General features: G+C 33.1%; 1 pseudogene; it reads right to left on the bottom strand.

Moving 5' to 3' along the window:
* Nucleotides 1-12,810: 12,810 nt before the first annotated feature.
* On the bottom strand, nt 12,811-13,930 carry LOC100922356 (annotated as a pseudogene).
* Nucleotides 13,931-20,920: the final 6,990 nt, after the last annotated feature.

The raw sequence follows: 20,920 nt of genomic DNA, 5'->3' as shown, positions 1-20,920 counted from the left end.
ATTGAGTCTCTTGGGAAGACTTAGGATAATTGATACCCAAAAGGCTCTTGGCACCAGCTCCACAGTCACTTTTTGGTTTCTTCTGGTTGCATTCACAATGCCAAGATAGTACCTATGTGTGATAGCCAACATCCCTTAGAGGACAGCTATTTAAATTCAAAGAACTCCATAAGTTCACACCCTAAATAAATACTATAGCTCATAAGCTCCCATTAATATGTTTGTATCTCCAGAAAATACAATTAATTCAAGCGAAGATGTTTATTGAAATGGCAAAGTAAGAAAAGAAGTAACAAAATATTTTCCCATAAACATGAGGTGCATTTTCCCATAAGTATATCCAGCATCATCAGGAAAAATGGACACACACCCAAAGATTCACATTTAGGCCATATATGGGGTTATGGTACACACAGAGCACTGTGGCCAAGACACTTCCAAGGAGGAAACAACTAGTACTTCTGAACTCAGGATCATTCTGTCTTTGTTCTCTTCCTGCTACTCTTTGTCTCCTGTTCCCTCCATGGAATTACTTAATTATTCTTCTGACTCCAGCTTCTAGTTTAGCTGAAATCCTCAATTAGAGTACTCTTTTAAAATCAATAAAGAATAGAACTTTAACCAGTAAAAACTTGCTTTATTTTCTTTCTCTAGAATCTTAGTTCTAAAGTCTCCCATTCCCAAAGCAAGAGAATTTTAATTCGAAGCACTAGTTTCTTTAGACCAAAGAAGAAAGGCATCCCAGCAGTTAATGTTCTCATACTTAACTTTTTCTTTCTACCTTGGTTACTTTAACCAAATATATGATCTTAATATGTGATAGTATGTAAAGAGAATAAGGAGATACTGAAATTTTCATTTTAAGCCAGTTTTTAAAGAAAATAATTTGTCTATTTGCCAAATAGCTCTGGGATTAGAGCTCTCTTTTTTATTTAAATAAGTAGGCAAAAAAGGGGAATTCAGATGCAAACCAAGGTTTCATACTGCCCTGAAATCCACTTTCATTGAGAATTATTTTCCCAAACTAGCACTATCCATTAGTAGGACCTTTTTCTTTGAGAATGCTTCATAAAGTTTTGTATGTACTCAGTTGTTTGATGATAATAGAAGGGCCATTGTTCTTTGGCTTCTTAGTCCTTACAGAACCCCTAAAACCTTGATGCTTTTTTCTATCCTAGGTCCCTAGGCTCATCTTTGCAAGAGAACAAGAAGAAACCTGTTGTCTCTGGCGTCTTATGCTACTTAGATTGCAATAATAACTATCTGTCTACATTCCTAAATTCTAAGGCTTATATTGTTTCACATAGGATCTTTGGTTAAATCCTGTGATTCAATCACTTCAGACTTAAGTAAGGGTAGCATTTCTTAAACTCTGATTTCCCTATGATTGGGATAATTGCACATCAGAAATAAAATTTTGTAATTCTTCAATGGTCATTCAACAATCTTCATAATGACAAATAAATGTAGGATTAACCCAATTGGCTTCTTGAACTGTATAGGCAAATGCTAAAATCACAGAGTGTCTATTTTTTTTCCAAATCAAAAGTGAATTGAAAAGTCTCAATTTTTTTTAAAATAATTTTGTCTGTGATAAACTTTTTTCATCTTCCATTTTTTTCCTCCTTTATTTTATCTTTAACACACCTTTTCTTGAGGGACAACAGCTCTTAGTAAAATGATACTTAGGTTTCAGTCCTGTATCTGACATTTACTATAAATATTATAATAGTAATTGACATTTATACAAGGCCGTAAAGTTTGCTAATGTATTACACATATTCACTCATTTTATCTTCGAGAAATTCCTTAACATAGGTGTTATAGAGAGGCTTCTATTTACCATTTTCTATGACCATAGTCATATCACCTAAATTCTCAGGATTTATTTGAAAATGCACAGTATATATATATATATATATATATATATATGTATATATATATATATATACATATATATATATTATTTACCTCACAAAGTTATCAAAATGAAGAAAATATAAATTTTATATGACCATGAATTTTTATTATTTTTATGGTTTTTCAACCATCCAGATAGTCAGTCAATAAACATTTATTTAGTACCTACTATGTCTTAGCTATTTTGCTAAGCCCTGGGGACACAAAGTAAGGCAAAAGACAAAGAATTTATAATCTAATGGTGGAAGACAACAGGTTAGGTATGATGAAGCTCTAGAGCCAGGTGGGAAATGCTGAAATGGATACCCTAGCCATACTCCTTACACTGAGAATCTTAGAAGAATTCTCCAATGTCCACTTAATCAGAGAAAGGTAAGGATCCCAAGGTTTTGAGGAGGTGTGAGTTTCAGAGCTAAAGTTTCTGGAGATATTAAAGGAGTCCAGAAGATCAGACAGGTAGTAAATGATAAGACAGTTACCCTGGGTTGTGAATAAAAGCACTTTGTAAGCTATAAAGGGCTATATAAATTTTGATTTCTGTTTAGTCATTGTTAGCCTAGAACATAGGAAGACCTAGTTCAAATTCAACTTTTAAGCCTCGGTGACTGTGTCTTAGTGTATTACTTAAACTCAGTTCCCAGAAAACTGTCTAATATTGTAAATTTGTAAAACAGGTGCTGATCTGACAATTGAAACAATTCTGATTTAATATACCATCCCATGCCCAATCAGATTGGCTATTATGATAGAAAAGGAAAATAATAAATATTTGAGGAGCTGTGGGAAAATTGTGATACTAATACACTGTTGGTGAAGTTGTAAACTGATCAAACCCTTCTGGAGAATAATCTGGTACTATGCCCAAAGGGCTACAAAATTGTGCATAACCTTTGATCCAGCAATACCATTGAGTCCATATCCCAAAGAGATATCAAAAAGGAGAAAGTACCTTTTGTCCAAAAATATTTATTGCAGCTCTTTTTGTGGTGGCTAAGAACTGAAAATTGAAGGGATGCCTATCAATTAAGGAATGGTTGAACAAGTTGTGATATGTAATTATAATGTAATATTATTGTGCTATAAGAAATGACAAGACAAATGATTTCAGAAAAATTTATACGAACTAATACAAAGTCAAGTGAGCAGACAAAAGAATACTGCACACAGCAATAACAATATTCTATGATGAACTTATGATGGACTTAGCTACTCTCAGTCACATAATGATCTAAGATCTAAGACAATCCTAAAGAATTTATGATGAAAAATGCTGTCTCCAGAGAAAAGAAATGTTGCCATCTGAATAAAAACTAAAGCATACTATCTTTCACTTCCTTCCTTCTTTCCTTCCTTCTTTTCTTTCTTTTTCAAGTTTTCTTGCCCAAAATAACCAGCATAGAAATATTTTACATGATCACACCTGTAAAATCTATATCAGATTATTAACTGTTTAAGGAGGGTACAGGAAAGGCAGAAAAAAAAGATAATTTGGGATTCAAAACTTAGAAAGCAATGTCGAAAATTATTTTTACATATAATAATTCAAATACTATTTTCTAAAAACAGATGCTAATCTTGAAGGTTTGTTGTGAGAATCGAATGAAATAATATTTATAAAATGTTTAGCACAGTGCCTGGCATGTAGTAGTTGCTACATAAATAAATGCTTATTCTCTAGCTTTTCCTCTGATTGGAGTTTCCTTGCTGAAAGGTCACTATATAAGTGAAATAAGATGAATAAAGAAAGAAAAAGAGAGGTTATAAAGATGGGTGAAGTGACTTGTCTATGATCATACTATTAATAAATGCCAGAATTGCTATTTGGATCCAGGTGTCATATGAATCAAAATATAGACATCCTTCACCCAACCCTCATTGTCTCACTGATAACTAGGAAAATTAAAATAGCAGACAGATCTTTTCTTGATATGTGAGTATAACATAGCTAGGGTGGGTTGGTAAATAAACAACCAACTCTGAAAAAAATGTATTTACTGATATATTAAAATGACTATAAGTCAATACTATAGAAAGAAACAAAAATGTACTGGGAATTAGCAGATGGCTAATGGCCATAGAGTTGTGGGTTCTATCATGATGCTTTTTCTACCATAACACTAATGGTAATTTATATCGTTTAAGTTCCCTGAAGAAAATGTTTGTTTGATTTTTGTCTATATGCCCAGTGTTTCCCAGTATACCTTACACATATTAAGAAACTAACAGGTGTTTGTGAATTGAATTATCCCCTTTTTATAGATGAAGAAATTGAGGCTCTAAAAGATTGAATGACTTATCATTTTCATGCAATTAATATCAAAGATAGGATTCAAAACCAGGCCTTGTAACTCCACTTTTATCCCTCTTTCTATTGATTCACTATGCTGCTTCCAGGCAAACACTAGTTATCAGGGACACATTTAAGACAAGAGCTCACTTTTGGGTGGATCAATTTATAGAAGCAGGAGACCAATGAAGGAATGAACTAAAGTTATATGTGCTGTAAGAGGTAAGAGATACAGGATTGAAACTAAGATTAACAATAAGGCTGAACACGTGAACTGCTTTGAATAAGCAGTCCTGTGAACTGCTCATAACATAACTGTGAGCATTAATAAGAATGATTTGAAATATCATTAGCCTTGGGAAAAACAGGACAAATAAGAACATAATTTATCATTTGACCAAACTTATTAAATTGCTCCTTTACTATACTAACAGACCATATGAAAGTCAGTCATTATCAGTTAAATGATAGGGTAATAACAAAAATGCCTCAGAAGCAACATAATATACTAATTCTCTAATCATGCATAGATAAAAACTCAAAATAAATAATAACAATGTTGATATATTTACCATTGTCTGATCGAAAATTCACTATATGTTTATGCCAAAAATGTAAATTTCTGTTGCTAATTTTCAAAGAACTATTTAAGATGCAAAATGAAAGTCAGAATCAGAAAAACCTTGTTACCTTCTACCAAGTGATACAATCAAAGTTTGTAAGCATTCACAATAGAAAAAAAGACAATGGTAAACTATAAGGATGTTTACCTAAAACAATTTCACTATATATAGGACCAAGAAAATATGTTTGTTGGGTGTTTTTTTTTTTCTTTTCCAAAAACTGTGATATAGAAAATGTCATGAGGGCATCATATTGGACTCTGAGTGACCCTCATTTATTAGACTGGAAGCCAGAACTCAAAGACCTTCATGTTTTAAAATTATTTTCATGAGTTTTCACAAATGATTTAGTACTATGGTGAAATATTTTAGCACTTTCACAATCATTTTTAAAAGAATTGTTTTCTTTTGTAGGGTTTAACTCCAGAGGTAATGAGCATCAATTTTTCTAGTTAAATAGGTCTTTGTGGTTTAAACCACTGAGCCAGGAAGCATATATCTGTTCTATATATTTATTGTGTCAAAAATATAACCTTGCTCTTCTGTCCTTTTACTTATAAAATCAAGACCTCTTGTCAAAAGGATGGGTCAAATCTAAAATGCAGTTTAATGGGAAATTAACTTACATACATACACATGCATACATACATATGTATATATAATAATTTGTATGATATATATTTATATACATATATGCATGTATTTGTATATATATATATATAATGTGTGAATATACACACATTTTTAAGGCTGTGTAAGACATCATCTTCAACTAGTAACATTTATTTAGTGAAATTAAACTAGTGTAATTTGTCTGATTTATAGTTTAGTGGCAAGAATCTTCTAGTGATATCCCAAACTAGGATGCATTAGAATGGATAATGTGAGGTTTTTCACCATGAGTGATGGCACTTGACTATGTTTTCCTAGCTGGCAGTTCTGGGAAATCAAACTTACAATGCTGTCTAAGTGCCTAGTCAATCTCTGACATCTCTTTGAGTATGAGCCTATAAATTCTTTATCTAGATGTAAGTTCTGTTCTCTGGAGGCACATACATAACCTGGATAGAGTGAACAGGATTACTAAGGGCAATAGAGTTACTAATCAGTGCCATCTGCTCCCAGGGTCAGAAAGGGGTACCCTATAATCTGCTGCTGATCAGTTGTCCAACCTCCTACTGTTTCTCAACTGAGAACTACTGCTGCTGGGGCTACTGCTGTTGTCACGGCCACCTCCAAGGTCCACTGCTGGTGTTCCTGCCATATTCCAGACCGGTGCTGAACCCTGCATCAAAATTTTATTTGAAATTTTCTTTTAAAGTTTGGAATACAACATAGCATTCTTGCCCACTCTGTAGTTATTTGCTTGCATTGTGTTTTCTTTCTCAGTTTTTCTTTTTCTTCCTTCTTAATCTGATTTTTCTTGTGCAGCAAGATAACTGTATAAATATGTATACATATATTGAATTTAATATGTATTTCAAATATTTAACATGTATTGGACTATCTGCCAACTAGGGGAAGGGATGGGTGGAAGAAGGGAAAATTTGTAACAAAAGGTTATGCAAGAGTCAGTGTTGGAAAAATTACCCATTCATATGCTTTGTAAATAAAAAGCTGTAATAAAATTTTTTAAAAATAAAGTTGTTTATATGTTGAGAAAGTTTAGCTGAATTCCAGCCTCTGCTCCACAATCTTGACTCGATGCTAGATTCCATAGAAAAAAATGTAAAGAAGATGGAAGGAAATTCAAGTAATACTGGATAACTACAAACTCAAGGAATTATTTTGTAAAAATAGTGTAAATGAAACTCAAGCTAAAGCTATTAGATAATAATCTTGTTAATAATTCCTATTGTCGGGACAGACAAAAGAACTTATAAGTGTATATATATATATGTGTGTGTGTGTGTGTGTGTGTGTGTGTAAAGAAAGGGGACAAAGGAGGGGAAGCCAAGATGGTGGAGAAAAGGAGCTCTCCCAAAATCTCTCCAAATACCTTTGGATAATTCCATAAAACTATTCCAGCAGCAGGACCCACAAAAGGATTAGAGGAAATGGTTTTCCAGCAGAAGACAACTTAGAAGGTCGCTTGGAAAGATCTTTCACAACTAGTCAGAGTGCAGCCAAATTCAGCCCAGTCTAGTGCAGTATGCACTAGCACTTCCAGGCCCCCCAAAACCAAGAGCAGGCCTTACAAGCCACTGACTCAGAAGAGGTAGTGACTGCTTCCAGAGCTCTCAGTCCACAGACAGTAAAGTGGTTGAACAACTGATTAGAAGGAGATTGCAGTGCCGGCACTAGGGACAGGACTCTTCTGCTTTGCAGATATTCTAGGTTGAAGCTCTGGATGGCAGCCTCAGGGTGAGGTGGGACCCTCTTAGTACATCAAAACTTGAAGCCACAGTGGAATAGGAACCCCTGTCAAAGTTTTAGAACAGAAAAGAATTGTTATTGTCACTCTCACATGAGAACACTAGCTGGACAAGTAGTAAATGCATCTCTCATTCACTCATATACCTTGGAAGAACTGAAAACTTAAACATTCCCAGAAATATTTCTAAAAATAGCTGCATAAACCCTGAGGCCAATAGCCAATAACAGTATATCCTCAACCCTGAAAGCAGAATCTTACTTTAAAAGAGTTAAAAGTAAAAAAAAAAAAAAAAAAAAAAAAAAAAAAAAAAAAAAAAAAAAAAAAAAAAAAAAAAAAAAAAAAAAAAAAAAAAAAAAAGAAAGAAAGAAAGAAAAAGAAAGAAAAAAATAGACTGAAAAAAATGCAAATGACAGGAAAAAAAAAACATTCTGACTATGGTGACAAGAATGGTCAAAACACACTCAGAAGATTACAGAGTCAAATCTATTACATCCAAAATTTCCAAGAAAAAAAAAATGAATTGATCTCAGGCCATGGAAGAGCTCAAAAAGAATTTTGAAAATCAAGTAAGCAAGGTAAGCAAGGTAAAATAAAAATGAGGAAGAGAAATTAGAGTGATGGAAGGAAATCATGTAAAAAGAGTGTCTGTTTGGTAAAAGTAACACAAAAATGCTGAAGAAAATAACTTAAAGAAGTACAAAAATCCAGTGAGAAGAAAATGCCTTGAATAGCAAAACTGGCCAAATGGAAAAAGAGGTACAGAATCTCATTGAAGAAAATAATTCTTATGACATTAGAATTGAGCATTATTATGAGAAATAAAGAAGCAATAGAACAAAATGAAAAATATAAGAAAATGTGAAATATCTCATTGAAAAAAAAAATAGACCTTGAAAACAGATCCAGGAAAGATAATTTTAAAATAATTGAACTACCTAAAAGCTATGATTAAAAAAGAGCCTAGACATCATATTTTAAGAAATTATCAAGGAAAATTGCACCATTCTCAAATCAGAAGGTAAAATAGCAATTGAAAGAATCCATGATCATCTGAAAAAAATCCTCAAATGAAAACTTTCTGGAATAATATAGCCAAATTCCAAAGCATCGATCAATGAGATAATATTGCAACCATGTATAAAGAAGCAATTTAAGTATTGTGGAGTCATAGTCAGAATAATGCAAGATTTAGTAGTTTCTACATTAAAGGATTGGTGGGCTTGAAATATTATATTCAGGAAGTCAAAGGAGTTAGCATTACAACCAAGAATCACTACCCCACAAAACTGAATAAGATTCTTCAGGGGAAAATGGATATTCAGTGAAATAGAGGATTTTCAAGCATTCTTTATGAAAAGACTAGAGGTAAATTAAAAAAAAAAAATGACTTTCAAATACCAGACTCACGAGAAGCATAAAAAGGTAAATAGGAAAGAAAAATCATAAGGGATTTAATAAGGTTAAGGTGTTTCCATTTCTACATCCAAAAAATCAGTTCTTCTTTTTTAATCATTAAATATCCCTTTAATGATACTTCTGGAATTTTGCCAGAAATTTATGTCAAACTGATCAATCCAGAGTGTATTGAGTCTAGAATCTCTCTTATTTGGAGGGAAAATATACCATTTGCCTTTGTATAATCCTGTATAATGATCCTCTGTTTCTCTGTCTCCTCTTTCTCTTAAATATATATATATATATATATATATGCAGAATATATGTATAGGAGAAAAGTATTTTCTATCTATATATGTATAGAACTATATATACTAATATAATATAGAAGTACTACATATAAGTCCTATTTATGTACTATAGAAGAATTTTATACATTAGAGAAGTAATATGTGTATATCTATATAGTAGATAGATAGATAGATGAAATAGAAGTACCACACATATACATATATCTATGAAGCACTATATATGTATATACATATAATTTTATTTCATTCTCTATAGCTTTTCAAATATAACTGATCAATTACATCAGGGAGATCAGGGAGAATCACATATGCTAATTTATTTGGTCCTCAGGGATGTAACTCATCAAAGATAGCTAAGTACTCTTTAACTTTCTGCTTACTTCTGTTGTGTAATATGGCAAGATAGCTTATGGATTTAACTAGAGCTTTACATAAAAGCTTTAACTTGCTTATGGTAGAGCAATGTCTCATTTAAAATCTTGAAAGTTACAAAGTCAGGAATTGAGAAGATAATAGTTGTCTTCTGGAGAAAGATGGGGAAGGTAGCAACTGCATGAAGAACTTTCAGTGCTATATATTTAGAAAAAAAGAAAAAAAAAACTATATGCAAAGGGAGCACATAGAGCCAGAGCTGAACAACAAATACATCTTGGGAAGTAGTTGGGGTATTAGAATCATGTGGGTATCCATAAAACCTAGGACTACATTTTCTTTATTGAGATTTACCTAAAGCACAGGACTAAATCATGTTTTCCCTACTCTTTCTCTTCGATTTAAATCCAGTGGTACACTACTACCTCCAAAGCCAAATAAGAAATCTTTTGTTTTTAAAAGCCATAATTTGTTACCCTAATCTATATACTTTTCCATATACTTTTCTATATACTCTTATTGTACTATATTCTCCTGCATTGACTCTAAGTAATCCAGGGCCATGTTTCTCCTTGCTGTTCCTCAAAAAAGACACTTTATCTGCTGACTTTAGCTGTTTATACTGGTTGTCTTCCATGAATAGTATGACTTCTCTCTTATCTCTATTTCCTGGCCTTCTTCAAGTCCCAGTTAAAATCCTGTTCTCTATGGGAAACCTTTTCTGATTACTCTTAATTCTAGTGACTTCTCTATATTCGTTATTTCTCATTTATCCTATATATAGCTTGTTTATAGATAGCTGTATACATGTGTTTCTCCCATTAGATTGTGAGATCTGTGAGAGTGGGAACTATATTTTACCTTTTTTTATATGCTAGGGCTTAGCACAGGGTTTGGCAAATAATGGCACTTTAATAAATATTTATTAATAGAGTGATTGACAGAGATCATTCTAATCAAGAAAGAGAAACAAAATTAAAGTTGAACATTCTGCTTTCTGTCCACCATTTGTTATTATCCCATCCATCTTTATCAATAGTTTTATTCTCTATCTGATCCCTTTTCTTGTCTTTTCTCCCCTTTTTACTCTTTCCTTTTATAACTTTATTTAGTATCTTATTTTTCCATAATTACATGTAAGTTATATGTAATTATATATGAAAACAATTTTTAACACTTAAAAACATTTCATGTTTCAGTTTTTTCCCTTCTTCCCTCTTTTTACTCCTCATTGAAAAGGCAAGCAATTTAATGTAAGTAATGTACATTGGTCTACCTGTCATGTAGGGGAGGGGATGAGGAGGAGGGGAAAAGTTGGACCAGAAGGTTTTGCAAGGGTCAATGCTGAAAAATTACCCATGCATATATCTTGTAAATAAAAAGCTATAATAATTTTTTAAAATTTAAAAACAAAAAAAGAAAAAGAAAATTTCTTAGGTAAGTTTGAATAAAATAAATTTCTTCCAGTATTTTTTTCTTTTCCCCTCTTCCAGAACGTCGGCTCTATATTTGGGTCAATTTAGAAATAACATCCCAGAAGCATGAATTCTCCTGGTTTTTATATGATGTCCATAGGGAAGTTCAGAATAGAAAAGTTGGTAAAATTATAAATAACAAGTTTAAGCATCAAAGAAAAGATATAAGAAACTACTTCCTCTCACATTTTGAAGAGGTAGGATATCCAAACATCTGGAACATTTTGTATAAAGATTTTTTTAATGAAGTAACTCATTTTTCCAATTTTTCTCTTTTTCTTCTACATATACAAGGGTCAATCTAGGTTATGTAAGTACAGGAAATGCCAATAAAATCTTTTTTTAAAAAACAAAAAAAGATCAATACTGTATTTGGCAGCATCTGCTATCTTCCTGTTCCTAGGCTAAACTTCATAGCCTTCTTGATTGCTACAGCAAACTGTTAAAAGGAATTATTTCCTTTTCACATGAACGCTAGATGGAATGCCCTTTTTCAGTTTCTCAAAACTATCCTATGTTTAGGTGGAAGCCAAGGCTCAGGAAAATATGATAGACTCTTTATTGTGACCTACAGCTTAATTGATGCAGACAGAACATAAAGTAGCTTCAGAGCCTATAGAAATTATAAAAATCTGGTTTAAGCAAAATTTTAAAAAGTCAAAAAGATCTGGACTTTTCTCCTGCTCACCTCCAACCAAACCACTTCAACTTCAAAGCTAATAAGTTGGTTCTGAACACTTACCAGTGGATCATCTTGAGGAAAGTCCCACTGTGGTCTGATCTCTATCGAGAATTCTAACCAGATTTCACTCTAGGAAGAGAATAGAATTGTGGAAAATAGAATTGACCTGACTACTGAGTCAATTTTCAACTCACAATTCTGATTTAGCTCCCCATATTCAAACTATTGCCAGGGCCTGCCAATTTCATTTTTGCAATAATCTTCTAAATACCTTAATACAGGTTTTCATCTCACACTTTGATTATTATAATAGTCTGCTGCTGGGTTTGCCTTACTCAATCCATTCTCCATTTAGCCACTAACATGCTTTCCCCAAAAGGTAAATCTGATCATATCATCTATTTACTCCAATAAACTTTAGTGACTTTCTATTGCCTACAGGAACAAATAAAAAATGTTTGGCATTCAAAGCCCTTCATAATTTAGACCCCTCCTACCTTTCCAATCTTCTTACATATTTTCCCAAAATTCAGATATTATTGAGCTCTTGAATGTTCTTGAAATAGATTACATTTCTCTGCTCTAGGTATTGTCTCCAGCTGTCTCCTAATGCTGGAAAGTTCTCCCCTCCTCCACTCTGACTACTGATCTCCCTAGTTTCCTTTAAAGCTCAACAAAAGTCCTACCTGGATTTTTTTCTTAAAATACTAGGTTTTATTCACACATGGGTGGTAAACAATAATGTCACTAAGATGACTAAATTTCTTTGTAGATCACTATGCCTGGCCCATTAAAATACAAAAATCGACAAACAAGGAGACAGCTGATGAATATTAGAAGTTGTCTTACTGAAAATCCTTAACTTTATACTAATCTTCTCTTAACTCAAATTACAACATTCTTAGTCTCCTAGTTAGTTTGAGTCATTACATTTCTCTAACAAAAGTAATGAAGGCACAGATATTACAAACTGACCTAAACCCCTTCAACAACTGGACTGGAAAAATACTTTGGTTCTTCAGAAGGATTTCTTTTCTCAACCAATATTGCTTCCAAATAACAGTTGAGATAATTTTTGTAGCTGTCATTTAATAGGTACATGACAAAACACTTCAACCAAACTATATAGCAATGGACATGCATTAGGGAATCCACTGCATTTTATATATATGGCAGAACATATATTACTAAAATGCTAAATAAATTGAATCTATAGTTTGAAATGACTGAAGTTCATTTTTTCATTTTTAAACAAAAATGATTTACCTGATTCTACCAAGAAAATATCACGCATAAAGTTGGAAGTAACTACTAGTTGTGTTTAGGATGGGATAGTGTTACAATATTCAAGACCACAGGACACACTGTTCACTACTGCTTGTATTGGCTGGATTTAGATTTTTCTTTGGATCATATTCTGGATCATTTTCCTCATCAGTTTATTTTCCCCCTTCCTTCTCATCCTCTTTACCTTCTTCCCATTCTCCTCCTCTTCCTCCTCCTTCACCATCATCATCATCATCAATAGCATCTTTAGTGAATGATAATACTGATCTTGGGACTATATGCTTATAAAAAAAAAAACTTGGAGTCTGCTGCAAGAATAACTTCTGCATCATCATCACGATCTCAGGAACTTCAGGAGGAGAAAAGAAAGTGAAGAAAACATCAATGGAAACTGCATTACAGGTCAGCAAATCCCACATCCCTTGTGTTTCTATTTCTTTTAAAAAGCTTTTAAAGTCACATTTTCCTCTTTTTCTTGTCTATCTAACACCCTATGCAACTCATAATTTCAGGTCCATCAAAGGAGAAAAAAATCAGAATCATCTGGCTTTAACCTCATATGATAACTCTTCATCACCTCATTTATGAAATATTTATTGGATTCAAAATAAAATGCCAATGCAAAACCCATAGACTGGCCAACATTCACTTTAATAACTTGAGTTTCAGAATAAGTTCATCATGTTCCTGAACAAGTCAGCATTTTTTTTAAAGTCAGTCAAAATTCAGGAATTCCTCAGTCTTTCTTTCTTCATCTTTTTTTTTCTCTTTTTTGAATTTAGTCTAGAATTTCATTTTCTCTGAAATCTCTTTATCATCATCTGGCTTCCATTTACATTCTTCCTCTGTAGGTTAAAAAATTGTATTGATGATATTTCTCTTATCAAAAAATGGCTGGTAAAGAGCAGCATACTTTTTTTTCAAGATCATGAACTTTTTTATAGAATTTGGCTACAATCTCTAAGGTTTTTTGAGGACAGTCATACACTAATTAACTACTTTTGGCAAGTTTTCAAAGTATCCAATTGATGTTCCCACTAAACTTTCTATCCTTTTTGAAGACCTGCAAGAATTTGAGCATTTTGCATCATTTGAATATTCAACTAGATAAGCTTGATTCACCAATCCCCTCTTTCACTCCTTCAACATCTTCTATAGCTTGTTGATCAATTTAGGGTTCTTTGTTATCAGCGTCTGCCATGTTGTAAGACCTATGAATATTTGAGATCTGTAGTTGCTGCAGGAACCAAGAACCAGGGTTTCCAACCACTTTGATTCAGGGGAGCAAAAGGAAATGAAAGAGAAGGAGGGAAAGATGGGGAGACCTAGGTAGATAGTATTAAGAAAGCAAACCAACCTGAAATTAAGAGAGTTGAGGCAAAAGACAATTCCTGCCCTTTTTTTGTATTTCCAGGGCTTACCACAATGCCTAGCATGTAGTAGGTAGTTTTATTGCATTCACTCAGAACAACTAACCTGGAACCAATTTAAAACATAAATCCCTCAGATGGCTGAGGAAGCAATGAGACTGATTTATAATCTAAGAAGTAGTGGTAGGAGCACCCCCATAACTAGAAGAAATGCGGACATCAAGTATATGATTCTTTGTCTCTGGGGGGCTGGGAGTTCCATGTGCCTTCATGCTGGTATGTCCTGGCTCCCCTTTAGGAACAGCAATTATATTCTCATATCTGCAGGTGATATTTTCCTATTTCCATAGACAAGCTGTCGATCTAATAAAATATCCATATACATTAGTACATTCATTCTCATTCATTTGGGTTGCAAGATGTCTGTTACAGTCACCATACTCCTGAGGCTCTTGATGCCAAAGCCCCGATAAACTGAGCTAATCCACCTGAAAAACACTACGAATGACATCCCTTCTGCAGGAAGCCCCTTCTCAATGACAGTGATACTGTATTGACCCCATATGGCTCTGCACAGAGAACTCGATCTATTCACATGGATATTCCTCTACCAAGAATAGCTGCAAGCAAAAGAAAAAAACACACAGAATTCAAAAGCATTTCTAGCTGCCAGGAAGACAGACTGTGGAGCAGCAGGTGCCCAGGAAACCCATGGCAGCTTACTGCCAACTAGCCAAGCAGTGCATGCAGAACAAGACTTCCATTTGGAAAAAAATAAATAAATGTTTAAAATGGAATCTTTATTTTTCATATTCAAAATTTATTTTTGTCTTTACCTCCATTGCCCTCAAGGTCTAAAACATGCAAGTTGTTCTCAATTATTTCAACCACCTGAAAAGGCAGTCACTTAGATTGTGGTATCAGCCTGTCATATATAGACAACTAGTCAGGGTGCTATGAAATCTCTTTATATTAAATTCTGCAAATAAAATCTCATGGGAGGTGTGCAATTCAGTAGACCAAGTATTGGGCTTGAAAAAGTTAAAAGGACAGGTTTGGAATGTGGTTCTCCTATGTGGCTCTTCCTGTGGGAACTCAGGTAATAATCATTTTAATATTGTTAAGTATTTGTTTCATCATTTTCAAGATGGGAATTAATAATTGCATTATCTAGTGGTTATAAGTGATAGCTGCACTTTGCCACTTATTTGGACTCTGTACCTATAGGATCTTTCATCTGCCTCTGTGATGGGCTGAACTAAGCTTCAAAGTCTCCATAGAATTAATTGTTAAATTCTCTGTATATGCATTATACCTGGGAGAACAGAAATGCTACAAATAGAATCTTGACTCTTTGTGTTTCTGATTGTCTAGATGCAAAAAAGTGTTCAAAATGAAGATGAAAGTTAAAAGTATATCCTAGCTTGTGTGTTTACTAATTTCCCTCACCCTCATTCCATCCCATCCTGCCTCTAGTTAAACCTTCCTATATTTTCTTCTTCTTTAGTAAGGGCTCCTGGAGAGCAGACTCTATTTTTTTTCATCTATTTGTATTCTCTTCTCATAAAATCTTTCTTTTTTTTCACTTTTAAGATGAAGAGTACCTTACCATATAGAAAACTATCTGAGTTCAAGACCTACCCCAACTTTAACTTACCAAGTGACTTAAGGATAAGACAGTGCATTTTTAAATATCCTAAGCGACTCTTTAAGCATATAAATTACAGAGCTGGTTCTCAAACTTTTTGGTCTTCTAACCCCTTTACATTCTTTAAAATTATGAAGGACCCTCAAAAGCTTTTATTAAAATGACTTATAACTACATTGGTAGAGAGAAATCTCTACACCTGAGAAAGCAGAGGTCTGAGCAAAATAAATAATATGCATTTACATATTACTGTGAAGTTTGCAAAATGCTTTGCACATATTATTTCATTTGAATCCCTCAACAATCCTCCAGGGTTCATATTGCAAATCTTACTACTCCAGTTTTGCACGTGAGGAAAATGGAGTTGGAAGAGGTTGTAATGTGTCCATGGTCATTTAACTAATGAACATATGAAGTAGGATTTGAACTGAGGTTTTTATGACTCCAAGTGCAGCACTCTTTCTATTATACTAGTCTCTCTACCCAGCAGAGATATCATTAGCTTAGTTCTTTGTCAACTATCAATCACTGAATTTAAATGTGAACTATTTTTACTGAGGAAAAGATTAAGGATATCTCACCAAAAAACAAATACTGCTATCATCACAACAGGATAAAACATCCCTATGAATAAAGGGATGAAAATTAAGATTATTCTTTTGAGAGGAAGGAAGGAAAACTGATAGTTCTGTAGAACACAGTGGGCTTGGTGGTGACCATCAAGAAGAAATGAACAAGAAAAACAATCAGTGAGTTAGAGAAATGCAAATTAATACAACTAAGAAGCCACCTCACATCTATCATAATTGCTAGGATTACATGAAAAGATAATAATAAATTTTGGAAGGGATGTGAGAAAATCGCAACACAAATGCATTGTTGGTGGAGTTGTGAACTGATCCAACAAAACTATAGATTATAGCCTAACAAAAGGTCATACTACATCCCTTTGATCCAGTGCCAATATTGTGTCTGTTTCCCAAAAAGATCATAAAAGAGGGAAGAGGACTCACACATGCAAAAATGTTTTTTAATGGCTCTTTTTTTTGGTGGCAAAGAATTGGAAAATGAATGGATGCCTATTAATTAGGGAATGGTTGAACAAGTTATGGTATATGAAAATAATAAAATATGATTGTTACATTAAAAAAATTATTAAAAAATTGATTTTAGTAAAGCCTGTAAAGTTTTACATGAACTGATGTTGAGTGAAGCAAGCAGAACCAGGAAAACATTGTACACGGCAATCGCAAGATTTTTGCTGTATAAGATACAATTGAGTGTATGATAACATTTAGTTCATCTCAGCAATTCAGTGATCTACAATTCCAAAAAACTTTGAATAGAAAATGACATATGCAACCAGAGAGAGAACTATGAAGACTGAACACCTATCAAAGCATACTATTTTCACTTTTTTTGTTGTTGTTTTCTTCATGGTTTCTAATTTTTGTTCTAATTTTTCTCTCCCGACATGACTTATATAGAAATAAGTAAAAAATGATTGTAAATAGACAACCTAAAAAATAATCACTGATAAAGAGTTAGTGGTAGAGAACAAATATGTAGTGCCCCAATATGACATTGCTAAGTAAAATTATATGATAAATGTTTTTTAAAAAACACTTTAAAGAAGAAAAGACAGTGTGTAACACAAATCAGGTTATGATTATTGGCATTATAGAAAGACAATGACTTTTTATTTGTTCTATATATGCATATTTGTATTTCTGAATGTCCATGTGTTTCCCAGCAATTTTAAAAGCATAATAATTAAAACATGTAAATCAGTAGCATCACTTGAGGATGTTGGTATGAAGAGCCACTCAATGGGTACTATTTAAACTAAGAGTAGCCAATATACTCAGTTTTTCACTTATGAATGTATATATAATTTTAAAGAGTTTGTTATAGAAGGTTAATATGTTATATAGACATAGATAAATAGTAATTATTTTTCAAATATATAAATAGACGTATGTGTTATATCTGTTATATGATGTATATATGAATACTCCAATCAGCTTGATAAGGTTACAGAGAGATGCATTTTTCTGTAAGCTTGGCAGATGAGGATGGATCAATTAAGTTGGGGTATTACAAATAGAATAGGGATGAACAATTGGCTTAAACTTCTGTGGTTTAAAAACCACCTTTTGGTTCCTGGTCTTTTTCAAAGAACACTGACATCTGGACTCACTAGATAGATTCCATACTTGCTGTCTTGGAACCCAGGAAAATCTTCCAACTTAAAGCTTCCCTCTCTTTATTGATGACTCTCTCCCTAAGACCACCATTTTAGAAAAGACTCCAGTTATGAATCACTTTACTCATGCCTGGAGTTTATCCAGCTATCTAATCTTTCTCTATACTTGCCATATTGTCCTTGTATATTACATTCCCACTCAACTTTCTAGCTCCCCTTTTTGTTTTGTCTCTCCCTGTCTCTTGGGAGTAGAGGAATTATCTTTCTTATTTGTTTTTGTATTACCAACTCTTAGCATAATGTCTGACATATAGCAAATTCTTACTAAGTTCTCTATATATGTGTCCAGACTGAGAATTCATTATTTACCAAAAAAAAAATCTTAGTGGAACTGGATTCAGAGATTGGAGGAACTGATACAGTTTATATATTGTGTCTAATCTCCTTCACCACTTTGGGAACTTTCGGTGCAGACTTTGGAGGACAGATGCATTTAAGTAGCATATGCTGTCATCCACATGCCCAAAACAAGCTTAAAGAAGCACAAGTTTCTGAACTATGGGTTTCTGAACCCAGTCATAGAGAGACAGGAGTAGAAAGCACCTAAAATGAGATTCACTGGGATGTTGAATGAAGTGGCTGTCTAGTACCTTACATCATGAAGTCAAAAGCACAAGGTGGTATTATAATACTTATAGGTTTGAAGTACTAGATAGGTTTCTAGAGAGTCACTAGAAAAAAAAGAAGGGCTATATAAATCCTTGATGTATTAGTGCTTATGAGTCCTTTTATTTCTTCTGTTTCTGCATGATGAAATTAAGACTGTCCTTTACCTGATAGACCCTATTAGCTTAAATATTTGCACATGATCTGGTAGGTCCTTTTATCTATATCTGTGGAAATCTAGATAAGCCATAATCTCTGTTTCCCAGAAGAAACTCTGGAAAGGGAAAAAAAAATAAATCAGAGATATTACATTGTTTGCACTTCCAAGTCTAAATTCAATATGTACTGAGCCATACTTGTCTTTCAAAACCTTTCTACTTTTTATCTCAAGTATTTTCATCCTCAATTCCACAAAATCTACTCCTCAAAAAGGACATATAATTATCTGGACCTATCTTTAGATAGAACTATATTTTTTTCTTAGTCATACTCATTATATAAGTTAAAATCATGAAAAATTTAACCGGAATGATGTTTTTGACATATCTACTGTGACTTTTTACATATAAAAAAATGAAGCTCCGGGAAGTTGAGGAACTTATTCAACATCACACAAATAGTGACATAGCCAGAACTAAAATTAAAGCCTCCTGACACACAATCTGGTGTTTATTACACTCACTTCTATCTCTCAACTATATGATTATACCATTTCCTTGGAAAAGGTAAAGGCCAGCAAAACACTGAAACTGAAATCACTCCATGAAGCAGTCTATTATCTACAACAGGCAACTGGCTTCTAGAATTTAGGGCCCTAAAACAATCAAAATTGTACAAGGCCAACGATTGGTTATCAGCAAGTGCAAAGAAGTAGCAGATAGGAATCAAGAAGCTTGTCCGAAGTCTGGGGATATAGGATGGTAATATAAAAAGAAAAAAGATTCTAAAATGTTAAAAAGCAAGTGTTTCCAGAAATCCATATGGGTTTGAATTAATCCCCATAAATAATGTATTTCCAAATTTAACTCATTTGGTACTTGCCACTTTTTGGAACCCTGATATTTAAGGCTAATTCTATCTGTCAGCGATCTTCACATCTCCAGTTGTGGACAAAAATTTGCTCTAGTTGTTTTTCCAGCAATTTCCATATAAGAAACAGCAATTAACACAGTCCATCATAAGTCTCTGTATTTTTTTTCTGTTTTCCTCCCTTTGTCTCCTTGATGTGTTGTTTCTCCTTTCCTGCTCTTATTTTCTTTTCCCTTTCCTATATAGTTGTATGGCTCTATTCTAAAAAAACAAAAACAAATGACCCAATCAAACTGAAAATAAGGCACAAATATATATCACTGGTATCTAAACTTGACACTCAGGTCAAATATATTTTATTGGTAACATTAACAAATAAAATTATATACAAATAACACATGTGGACTGATTATGAAAATCAGAACCAATGTTACTTTCATTTCTTCCAAATCTTCCTAAAAATTATAACACTTTATCTATAAATGTTTAGAGTTTTTACTAAGAATGCATGGATGACAACTGAGAAAAGGTTCAAGACAATACTGAGTTACTCAGTATAATAAATTCTCTGTTACAACAATTATCTGAAACAACTTTTATTTTTGAAACCAAAAAAAACTGTTCTCTGCTTCATCATTTCCCTTCTCATTATTATTTACCTTTACCTCACTCATATTCTCTATTCAATTTTCATTTATAAAAGTGTTTTTTTTTTCATTTTGAGCAACAATAGAACTTAGAAATCATTTGGTCTAAATCTACTTTATAAGTGAGGTGGCTGAAGGCCAGAAATATTAAGTGGCTTGCTGAAGTTATAGAACCAGGAATTGAACTCAAATCTAAGCCCTTCTCAAATGAAATCTAGCACTCTTTAGATCAGGTCTTTCAAATTTTAATAACCAATTGAGCAAGCTAAAATTCCATATGTATGTTAGTTTTCATTCCAAAATAGGTTGTTAAGCTTCTCACCTCATAACTCTACTGAAAATTATATTTCCAAGGTTTCCAGTAATCTTTTACTTGTTCTTCTCAGTCCTCATGCTTAACTTATTGTAATATTTTACATTATTGACCATCTGTTTTGAAATTCTTTTCCCTAGATACTGTGACTTACGTCCTTCTAGTTTTTCTTCTTCCTATTTTCTTCTTAGTCTCCATTACTAAATCATCAAGCAAGTTTTGCTCCTTAACTATGAGTATCACCAAAACCTTGATTTGGATACTTGTTTCTATATTCTTTCCTGAAGATCTAATTCATCTATCATCTTTATT

This window comes from Sarcophilus harrisii, chromosome 1, assembly GCF_902635505.1.
Source record: "Sarcophilus harrisii chromosome 1, mSarHar1.11, whole genome shotgun sequence".
Lineage (NCBI taxonomy): Eukaryota > Metazoa > Chordata > Mammalia > Dasyuromorphia > Dasyuridae > Sarcophilus > Sarcophilus harrisii.
The sequence above is the reverse complement of the archived record's forward strand: the minus strand, read 5'-3'. Positions and strand labels throughout refer to the sequence as shown.